The following is an 11123-nucleotide window of genomic DNA, read 5'->3' as shown; positions in this document are numbered from 1 at the left end:
TAATGAGATAATCATGTGGTTCTTGCTTTTACATCTGTTGATGTATTTAATGACTTTGATGGTTTTGCGAATGTTGCACCAGCCCTGCATCCTGGGGATGAAGCCTACTTGGTCATGGTGGATGATATTTGAGATGTGTTTTTGGATCCAATTTGCTAGAATCTTGTTGAGGATCTTTACGTCTATGTTCATAAGGAATATTGGCCTGTAGTTCTCTTTCTTTGTTGAATCTTTACCCGGTTTGGGTATCAGTGTAATGTTAGCTTCATAAAATGATTTGGGAAGAATTCCATCTTTCTCAATTGCCTGGAATACTTTCAATAGGATTGGTATCAGCTCCTCCTTGTATGTTTTGTAGAATTCTGCTGGAAAGCCATCTGATCCGGGGCTTTTTTTTTTTTGTAGGTAGTTTTCGTATGACAGAGCCAATTTCCTGGGTTGTTATGGGCCTATTTAGTGTCTCAATGTCTTCTTGTTTTAACCTGGTGATGCAACTAGTTCTTAACATGAGATGTGTTGCTGCCAGACTAAGGAGTTAAGTAATGAATTACTTTCTCTGTCCTCTCTCTTTTGTCTTCCATCCTTAGAAGCAGAGGGCAAGGAGTCCATGTATAGGAGTGGAACCACAACATGGAAGGCACCTGGGTCCCTGAATCACATATAAAAGAAAATGTCTAGAAAATCAGCAATATGGAAATGGACTGTTATGCAAACAAAGAAGAAAACATCTATTCAGTTGATCCATTGAAATTTTTCTGTGTTTTTTTTGTAGCAGCTGGTATTACCCAAACTAATAAAATGGGTCAGTGGAAACATAGACAATGAACTCAGTAGTATGGGCAAAGACCAGATCACAAAGGATCTTGTTAGCCAGGTAAGGAATCTAGATTTCATTCTAAGTGCTGCAGGAAAATATTTAAGGTATTTAATCATGATATAGTTTAGGTTTAAAAACATTCTGACAGTTATGTGGGAAATGAACTGTAGGAGTTAAGAAGGAAGTAGGGAGATGAGGTGGGAGTCAATTTCAATAATTTGGAGGAAAAAATGGTGGTTTCTTAAACTTGAGTGGCTATAAAGGACATAGAGAAAATTGACTAACTTGAAAGACATTTTACTATTCAACTGATAGAATTTACTGATTAGTTGGATGTGAAAGGTGATAAAATATACCAAATCATGACAATTCCTCTAACCCCTGAAGCCCTTTAATTATTTCTTCTATTAAACAAAACCAGTGATATAAACTACAAAGTATAGAAGACGCTAAAGGCAAGAAAGCACACATTTGGAGTCTTAGTTAGAAATTAATATTTCACAACTTATACAATTTGATTACTTAAACCTTAAAGAGTGGCAGGATTCCAGAAGCTGATCTACTATTGACTCTTTCCTAGAAAATCTTGAATAACAGAGCATTCTGGGGATCTATACCTGAAAACATTTATAACCAAATAGACTTACATGGAAATGGCAAATCTCAAGTGATATTGACACCTGCCTTAACTTTGGCAATTATGTTTTCTTCAAAGACCCTCTCCAAAGTAGACAGTAGTAGCAGATATACATTGGAGATAAGTACACGAAGCATGCCCTATTACATAACTCCAGCAGCTATTCCATCTGTGTTCCAGTGACCTCCCTCTTTCTCCATCTGATAAGATATTATTACATCCCCATAAATACAGCAGCGGACAACAGATTTCACCTAGCCTATCAGATACCTCATCACACTGAGCAGAGGTGATCCCTGATTATAGTTGCACTGTGGTTGTGCTATTATTTCTTCCTATGTTAAAGGTAGATAAGTCTATCATTTCATCATAGTTTGTAGGGCAAATAAGAGCCATGTTCAAGGCAAATAAAGAGAAATTCATATCATAGAGATTCTTGACTTGGAGGTTGATATGATTTGGGATTTTTTCCTTTTTGAATGAGATAAATTCAATTTTATAAGAACTACATAAATTATACTTAAAGAGAGCATCTTCTAATGGAAAAAAGAGACAGAAGCAGAGAGAGGGCAGAGTTCGTGTATCAGAGCCTTGTATAATGGATTATAATCGTTATTATTTTTATTATTATTATTACCATTACTATTATTATCTATCCAGCCTTGCTCCTTTTCTATCTTTGTTTCAGGAAAGAAAAAATCTGTATTCTTGACACAGTTGTGGATTTAAATTCAAAGCCTGGCTAATCAGAATCCTACATCCCATGGCTAAGGTGATTGGTAGAGAAATTGGAGTGCCACTCAAGCTAAGCTTTCTCCAGATTGTTAAATTAAAGCTGGCATATGTGTGCTCTTGCTATTCAGGTGATGGGCTAAAAATATGAGATGTCCATCTTCATAGCCATGTGGAAAATGTTTGATTTCTGAAGGAGAAAATAAGAAGAACTAACAGAGAAAAGCAGAACTCAAAGAGAATACATAGAGAGAGCACAAATGAGAAAGAGAAAGAAACACATATACACAAAAAGAAACAGAGCCTGAGAAATAAATGACATAAAGAGAGAATATAGACAATGAAAATGACAATGGACAGATAGAATGACAGAAAAAATGGCAGTGAGGCACACAGGCCAATAGATTGAAAGGAAAAAAAAGGAGATGGACCGAGAGGCAGTTAATAAATAAAAGGGGTGTGTGTGTGTGTGTGTGTGTGTGTGTGTGTGTGTGTGTGTGTGGTGTGTAAGAGAGAGCCATAGAGAGAGAAGAGAAAGAAATGCATGGAGCAATGGATAAAAGGAAAAATGCAAATTGAAGACAAAAAGAAAAGCTATCTAGTATATTAGCAAAGACAAGAGGGTGTTCCTTTAGACAGAGACAGAGATGTGGAGAGAAAGATAGACACAAACAGAGAGAGAAACATAGCATAGAAAGAAACGTACACTGAGTGAAGGGAGTAAAGACAGAAAGAGGAGAGAAGAGAGAAGAGTCAGAGAAAGGGGAGGGAGCTACGAGAGAAGAGAGAAAAAGATCTCATTTGAGTCCAGGATCTAGGTATTTTTCAGAGTCCAGATTCACATATGAACTTTCCAATGCATGAATCCCCCAAAATTAATATTCTCTTAAGGTGGTATTAGTAGAGTTTGTTATATGTGACCAAAATACTACTTTCTAATAAAACTTCCATTGGTAATTACACAATAGAGTAGGTTCGATGCAATCAGCAATCATTGTCTTCTACCCCAGAGTACACAGTGCACTTGCCAGGAGATATTTGCATTATCATTCAGTTAAGTTACAGCATTAAGCATTAGGTTCCATGACTGGCACAAAACAACTCTATTTGCAAAATAAGTAAAACATCACACCAACAGAAGCCAGGAAAGACTACTGCACAAAATTCCAGTTTCCAAGCCCCACTAATGATGGAAAACAGAGTTTACTCCATACCTCATTTCATATTTTTATGTAGCACCTAAATTAGGCCAAGTATGGGGACTTGTGATTTTCTGGTCTCCTTGCCCAGACTTCTCCGGCATATTTGAAATAAAGTTCTAGAATCTAACCCTTTGTTTTCTCTGTATTCCCCACCACCACCACTCCCATACTCAATCAGAATCAGAAACACAAGTGACTCACAAGTCTATTTAATTTGGGGGGGAGATTATTGAAAGATAAAGGAGTTCTACATCTGATTCACAGGCAGTCTTCAGAAAGAGAACAAGATCATAAATGCTTATTGAAAGCATTTATGATCCAAACAGACATAGCAGGCAGAGCTTCTATCATCCTGGTGGAGAGCAGAGCCCCAGGCACAAATTCAGGAAAGACAAGAATAAGAGAAGACCCACAACAGCTTCTCAGTCACTGTGGGTGTCAGATCCTGATGGGTGACAGAGCTGGCAGAAACGGCTTGCTCACAGGACTTGTAGAAAGAAGTCTGAGAACTAAAGACAAGGGCAAAGCCAACACAAGACCGAGACGAAGAGGTAGCAGATCCCAGGAAGAAAATATCAGTGCATGAGCCCTGTAGGAGAAAGAAGAAACAGTCAGTCACATCAACCCCTGAAGAAAACACAGCCCTTTCCTCCCTGGGACCTCTCTGCAGTTGTCGTCTGGACACTAAGTTTAGTCTTGTGTCAACACTGCTTCTCATTACCTTGCCCAGCATCTGAGTAGATGTGATTATAGGCATACCTCATTTTACTGTACTTTATTGTGCTTCTTAGATATTGCGTTTTTTATAAATTGAAGGTTTGTGGCAACCCTGCATTTAGCAAATTTATTGACATCATTTTTCTAACAGCATGCACTCATTTTATGTCTCTGTGTCACATATTGGTAATTCTCACATTGTTTCAAACTTTTTCATTACTATTTTATCCGTTTTGGTGACTTATAATCAGTGATTTTTGATGTTACTACTGAACTTGTTTTGGGGCACAATGAACTGTGCCCACATAAGACTGCAAACTTAATTGATAAATGTGTATGCTCTGACTGCTCCATCAATTAGCCATTCCTTTATCTCCTTCTCCTTGGGGCTCCCTATTCCTTGAAACACAACAGTCTTGAAATTAGGCCAGTTAATAATGCTACAATAACCTCTAAGTGTTCAAGTGAAAGGAAGAGTTGCACGTCTCTCACTTCAAATCAAAAGCTAGAAACAAGGCTTAGCGAGGAAGAACTGTCAAATGTCAAACAGGCCAAAAGCTAGGCCTCTTTTGCCAGTCATCCAAGTTGTGAATGCAAAGGAAAAGTTATTGAAGGAAATTAAAAGTCCTACTCCAATTAACACACAAATGATAAGAAAGCAAAACAGGCAGCCATTGGAGAGCAGCAGCCATGGCCCTGCGCTACTCCATGGCTGTGGGCCTCAACAAGGGCCACAAGGTGACCAAGAACGTGAACAAGTTGAGGCTTAGCCGCTGCCGCAGGCGCCTGACCAAACACACCAAGTTCATGTGGGACATGATCCAAGAGGTGTGCGGCTTCGCCCCCACAAGTGGTGCGCCATGGACCTGCTCAAGGTCTCCAAGGACAAGTGGGTGCTCAAGTTCATCAAGAAACGGGTGGGGACACACATCCCCGCCAAGAGGAAGCGCGAGGAGCTTAGCAACATCCTGGCCACCATGAGGAAGGCAACGGCCAAGAAGAACTAAGCCTCCCAGCCCCCAATAAAGCCTTTGTAGAAGAAAAAGAAAAGAAAAAAAAGTAAAACAGCCTTATTGCTGAAGCGGAGAAAGTTTTAGTGGTCAGGATAGAAGAACAAACCAGCTACAACCTTCCCTTAAGATAAAGTCTACTCCAGAGCAAGGCCCTACCTCTCTTCAATTTTATGAAGGCTGAGAGAGGTGAGGAAGCTGCAGAAGAAAAAGTTTGAAGCTAACACAGGTTGATTCGTGAGGTTTGAGGAAAGAAGCCATCTCCCTAACATAAAGTACAAGGTGAAGCAGCAAGCGCTGATTTAGAAGCTGAAGCAAGTGATTCAGAAGATCAGGCTAAGGTAACTGATGAAGGTGGCTACACTAAACAACAGATTTTAAGTGTAGACAAAACAGCCTTCTTTTAGAAGATAGACTTTCATAGTTAGAAAGGAGAAGTCAATACCTGGCTCCAAATCTTCAGGAATCAGGTTGACTCTCTAGTTAGGGATGAATATACCTGGTGACTTTAAATCGAAGCCAATTCTCCTTTAACATTTCAAAAATTCTAGGACCTTTAAGAATTATGCTAAATCTACTCTGCCTGTGTTCTATAAATGGAAAACAAAGCCTGAATGACAGTACATGTGTTTACAACATGACAATATTTTAAGCCTACTGCTGAGAACTACTTCTCCAAAAAACAGATTTCTTCCAAATACTACTGCTCATTGACAATGCACCTAATCACCCAAGAGCTCTGATGGAGATTATGAGAAGAAAGGTTGCCTGATAACACAGCATTCATTTTGCAACCCATGGATCATGGAGTAAGTTCAACTCACAAGTCTTATTACTTAAGAAATGTGTTTCATAAGGCTATAGCTGCTATAGATAGTGATTCCTTTGATGGATCTGAGCAAGGTAAATTAAAAACATTCTGGGAAGGATTCACCATTCTAGATGTCATTAAGGACATTCATGCCCAGGCACCATGGCTCACGTGTGCACTCACGCTCTCCCCCCCCCCACTTTAACCCACATACAATAAGGCTTCAGCTACCATAAAGCTTTACCTCAAAGTCACTGAATCAATTGTTGATGGAAGATTATCAGAAACTGTATCTTTAAGGAAGGAAGCTCAGAACAGAAAGTCACATGTTAATCATTGCCTGGCAAAGGTAAGGATGGAATGAAAGCTGCTCTTCTCTGTATATCCAAGAATAATTCTCCACCACTTGCGTCTGTGGTGAAGCAAATTTGACCCAGGCCAAGGAGCTCTTGTAGTCTCCCTAATTTCTGCATTCTACTTCCATTCCCACCCCCTTTATTTTATAAGGTCAAATAGGAAAAGTTAAAATAAAAATTCTCAGTCCCAGCACCAGTCTCCCATTTTCTCCAAAGGTGTCTTACCTTTCTTATTCCAAAGGCAGATGACAAGACCCAAACCAAGAAAAATCAGCCCCAGCCCAAGGCCTCCAATTCCACTCAGCTTCTTGCTCTGGGCAGATTCAGACAGTACCCTGGGAAGTAAAAGCCTGGATGTCAGTGTCTGTCCTCACAGTGTCCTCATCTGGAAGCCTAGAGTTAAATTTAATGTATCAGAGATAGAGGGGCTCTGTCACCAAGCAGAGGAGGTGAAAGGCATGCAAAGACCCTAAAGGGTTCAGATGAGGAAGAAGAGAAGAAAAGGGCAGTACTCCTCAGAGGTATGTCCATCTATAACCCCACAAACCATCTCTAAGACCCCCCAGCCTTAAGGCCAAAGCCTAGAACTTCAAAAGGCCTCCAAGGCGGAACTGCAGCTTAGGAAGTCAGGTTATGTAAAGGGGCCACCATAATATGCTGGGAGAAAAGGAGATCATTACTCAATATGTCCCTTTTGTCTTGAGACAATGGGATCTCAGTCCTTCATGACTACATCAGGGTGCAGTTAAGTACCAGTAAAGATATGAAGACACTATGACACAACAGAGATAAGGAGGAACATCACCCCCACAAGACCCAGAGTCCTCCCTGCCTTTCCTTTTTTCTGTTGAATCTGTGGTGTTGATGAAGCGTTCCTTATGCCATTCTACTGTGATGGGGCCCTAGAGGCTGAGGTGCTCCACATGGCAAGTGCAGACATCTCCACGCTGGGCTATTATTTCTAGAATCACAGGAATCTGGTAGGTTCAGTCCCTACCTATTCTGAATAGAAGGTGTGGACACAACTCCAGCAGTCTTCTCCTGTTTATTCTGGAGCCATCTGACTTTAATTTGGTGAAAATAGAAATTTGTCACTTAGCAGACCAGCAAATCACAGTGGTTGAGGGCCACTGTCCTGGCTGAGGAGATGGTCACTGTGGTCCACTAGGAGGAATGGTGACAGAAAAAGAAACTTAGAGGGTATGACAGCAAAGAAATTATCAGCAGAGGCTTAAGTCCCTCCTTTGACACAAAAGTGGAGAAAATAACAGATTTAATTTGTCTTCTCCCAGAATTCCAGCTCTGGGATTTAATTTGCTAACTCATTAGCCTACTTTTCAAGAAAATAATACCTTTATTCAGTGGTTACTTATTTATTAAACCGGATCATTTACGTGAAAGCTCTTTGTAATATGAACTGATTGTTTTTAAATATGTATATGTGCATATATGTGCAGGTATATGTACTATCCTTCTCATGCATGGCAAAAGTAATAATTTAAAAGATCCTATGTGTTAGCTCTTACAAAACAAGGGTTTTCATGTTTAAATAAGTCTCTGGCTCCATCATTCACAGGTTGTAGGACTAAGAAACTTTGAAAATCAAAATGCTACTTAAATTGCAGTCAACATATAGCATCACTCAGTTTGTCATCTAGCCTTGGCTGACAAAACCATTTGCAGTTAAGTCCATTCAAAAAAAACACAATAAGGTAAATGATGAGCTAAGCTTTTAATATTGAAATTCTTGGAAGAGCCTATTGTTGGTAATTTTTTAAAGTTTTTCTTGTAAAATATATGTAACATAAAATTACCATTTTAGCCAGTTATGAGTGTACAATTCAGTGGAATTGGATGCATTCACATTGTTATGCAACCAGCACCACTATTCATCTGCAGAAATGTTTCATCATCCCAAAAAGAAACTCTGTGCCCATTAAACACTAACTCCCCATTGCCTGCCAGCCTAGCCTCTGGTAACTTCTAAGATACTTTCTTTATAGGAGAGCCCATTTTGACTTGTTTAAACATAGATCTTCATCATAAACCACCTATAAACCTACACAAAGTTAATATACAAGTAAAGTAAATATATTTTTAGATATAAGTAGAAAGTAAATTGGTTGAGATAATGCTTAAATGTCTTCACATTCACATTCTGACTCTTCTGAATGACATTTTGACAGAGGCCTCCATACAAACATTTTTCACAAAGTATCATCCTCTGGGCCATCAAGGCAGAGTGAGACTCCATTACCGACTCCCTGATTTTCTTCCAAGCTCCTGGCCTGATTTTGCAAGTTTTGATGCTGGAACTTTGGATGTTCAAGTATGCATACACAGTCAATGACAACCAGGCTATTACTGCTGCCTGACCTACAGCAATTGTAAGGTACCATCAATTAGAGATGTTAAAATGTGAAAAGATGCATTTTGAAAGAATGAATACGTTAAATAGAAATATAACGCATGGTGACGTTGCTAGATCATGTGCTATAGGCAACATTGCTGTAATGCATATGTGTAGAGTGTGATTGCACACAGCTGGGGACCAGCTCTAACTGCACTGGCTGACTCTGTGAAGCTCACAGAAGTATTGATCTTTAGGACAGGTCTAAAAGGGTGAGAGATTTTAATAGAAGAAGAGAGAGAGAACAGAGAGCATTTCAAACAGACGGGATCACTCCTACAAGAGTAAAGACAGGAGGCAAACAAAACTTAGATGTCACAGGGAACTACAGGAGTCAGTGGGACATGACAGAGACTGAGGGGTTGAGAAGATAGGCCTGTGCCAGAGGGGCAGTGCCCTGGTGACCTTGGAAGGACTGAAGTTCACAGCACTGAGGACAGCAGCCCCAAATGCTAGCTTTCAGTCTCCCTTTCTAAAAGCCCTCTCCCAACTCTGTCCAGTCAGACCTTCCAAACATTTTTTGCCTTGGAATTTGAGTGCCCTCCTAGTTCCATCAAGATCCTAGGAATCAAAAAACCAGCCGGGCTCGGTGGCTCAGCCTGTAATCCCGCGCCTTTGGGAGGCGGAGGTGAGTGGATTGCCTGAGCCCGTGGGTTCAAGACCCGCCTGGGCAGCGAGACCTGATCTCTACAATAAATCAAAAAATCAGCCGGGCGTGGTAGCACATGCCTGTAATTCCGGCTACTTGGAAGGCTGAGGAGGAAGGATCGCCAGAGTCCAGCAGGTCGAGGCTGCGGTGGCCGGGAGGGGCCCCTGTACTCCAGTCTGGGCGACAGAGTGAGACTCCAACTCAAAAAAAAACCACAAAAAAGCCTACCTGGGGCCATCCATTCTAGGGATGTGTGTGTGTGTGTGTGTGTGTGTGTGTGTGTGTGTCTTCTGTGTGTGTGTGTGTGTGTGTGTGTGTGTGTGTGTGTGTGTGTGTGTGTGTCTTCTAATGTTAATAAAAACAGATGACAGTTTTCATCTCTCTGCTCTAGGGAAAACACCTGTAAACACAGTTTTGGGTTATTTGTTCCTTTTTTGCAATATTTATTTTTTAATCAACACAATACACAATAACTACATATTTATGGGTTATGTATTTCAATTTATGTATGCAAAATGTAATGACCAAATGAGAATAATTAGCAAATATATCACCTCAAACATTTATCATTTTTTCCTGTAAGTAACATTCAAAGTCTTCTCGTCCAGCTATTTGAAAACATAGAACACCAAGACGCATTCCTTCTACCTAGCTGCCCTTTTACCCCCTTAACCTCTCTAGGTTTTGAGGAAAAGTACTCCTCAACAGGTCCTAATCTCACCTCTCCTCTGGGTTGTGAAGCCAGCCCTCTGGTTGTAGTTGTGTCTGCACAGTGTGTTCACCTGGGCCTGGTACTCTGCCAGAAAGTTCTTCTGGCTGTTCCAGCTGTTAGCGCTTCACCACTCTGGCTCTGCCCCAGCCACAACCACCACCACAACGTTGTCAAAGAGGACAATCTCCTCCTTGTTGTAGATTTGTCTGGCCGCCAGCGGCACCCACTCCCACCCATTGATGAAGTATCACATGCCCTTAGACTGATACATGAAGTCCTCTGCAGGAGAGCCAGCCGCTTAGATTCAGTTCAGCCTTGCCCCAGCCCACCAAGCTCAATGTGGGGAGGCTCAGGAAGTGGAGGAAAACATTAGAACACCCAAGTAGCTGAGAAAACCTCTCTTAACCCTATGAATTTTACTCCCAGGATAAATTTAGGTGATTTATCTGCCTCAAACTGAGTATCAAGACAGAAAAATCATCTAACAGCAGCTGATAACAAAGAAACAAAACTGTCAGTATTTGCATATAATAAATCTGTGAATAAAGAAAATCCAGGCTGGGTGCAGTGGCCTATAATCCCCAGCCCTTTGAGAGGTCCAGGCAAGAGTATTGCTTGAGCTCAGGAGTTCAAGACCAGCCTAGATAACATAGCAAGACCTCGTCTCTACAAAAAATTAAAAATTAGCTAGGCATGGTGGCACACTCCAGTAGTCTCAGCTATGCAGGAGGCTGAGGCGGAAGGATAGCTTGAGTCAAGGAGTTTGAGGCTGCGGTGAGCCGTAGTCACACCATTGCACTCCAGCCTAGGCAACAGAGTGAGACCCCAACTTTTCTTTTCAAAAAAGAAAAAAATAGGGCTCGGTGGCTCAGCCTGTAATCCCGCGCCTTTGGGAGGCGGAGGTGAGTGGATTGCCTGAGCCCACGGGTTCGAGACCCGCCTGGGCAGCGAGACCTCATCTCTACAATAAATCAAAAAATCAGCTGGGCGTGGTAGCGCATGCGTGTAATTCCAGCTACTGGGAAGGCTGAGGCGGAAGGATCGCCGGAGCCCAGCAGGTGGAGGTTGCG

The 11123-nt window shown here is 41.2% G+C and overlaps 1 long non-coding RNA gene and 1 pseudogene across 1 annotated transcript; one reads left to right on the top strand and one right to left on the bottom strand.

The window, feature by feature from the left end:
- Positions 1–3581: 3581 nt before the first annotated feature.
- LOC103271937 lies at positions 3582–7384 on the bottom strand. The gene is made up of 2 exons (XR_002482616.1): positions 7280–7384; positions 3582–3977 (listed from the first exon to the last, which is right to left on the bottom strand). It is a non-coding gene; the product is annotated as an uncharacterized LOC103271937 (long non-coding RNA).
- LOC110596660 lies at positions 4796–5112 on the top strand (annotated as a pseudogene).
- Positions 7385–11123: the final 3739 nt, after the last annotated feature.

Source organism: Carlito syrichta, unplaced genomic scaffold (genome assembly GCF_000164805.1).
Source record: "Carlito syrichta isolate Samal-C Ts95f unplaced genomic scaffold, Tarsius_syrichta-2.0.1 Scaffold312028, whole genome shotgun sequence".
Taxonomy (NCBI): domain Eukaryota; kingdom Metazoa; phylum Chordata; class Mammalia; order Primates; family Tarsiidae; genus Carlito; species Carlito syrichta.
This window is presented reverse-complemented; position numbering and strand designations above follow the sequence as displayed.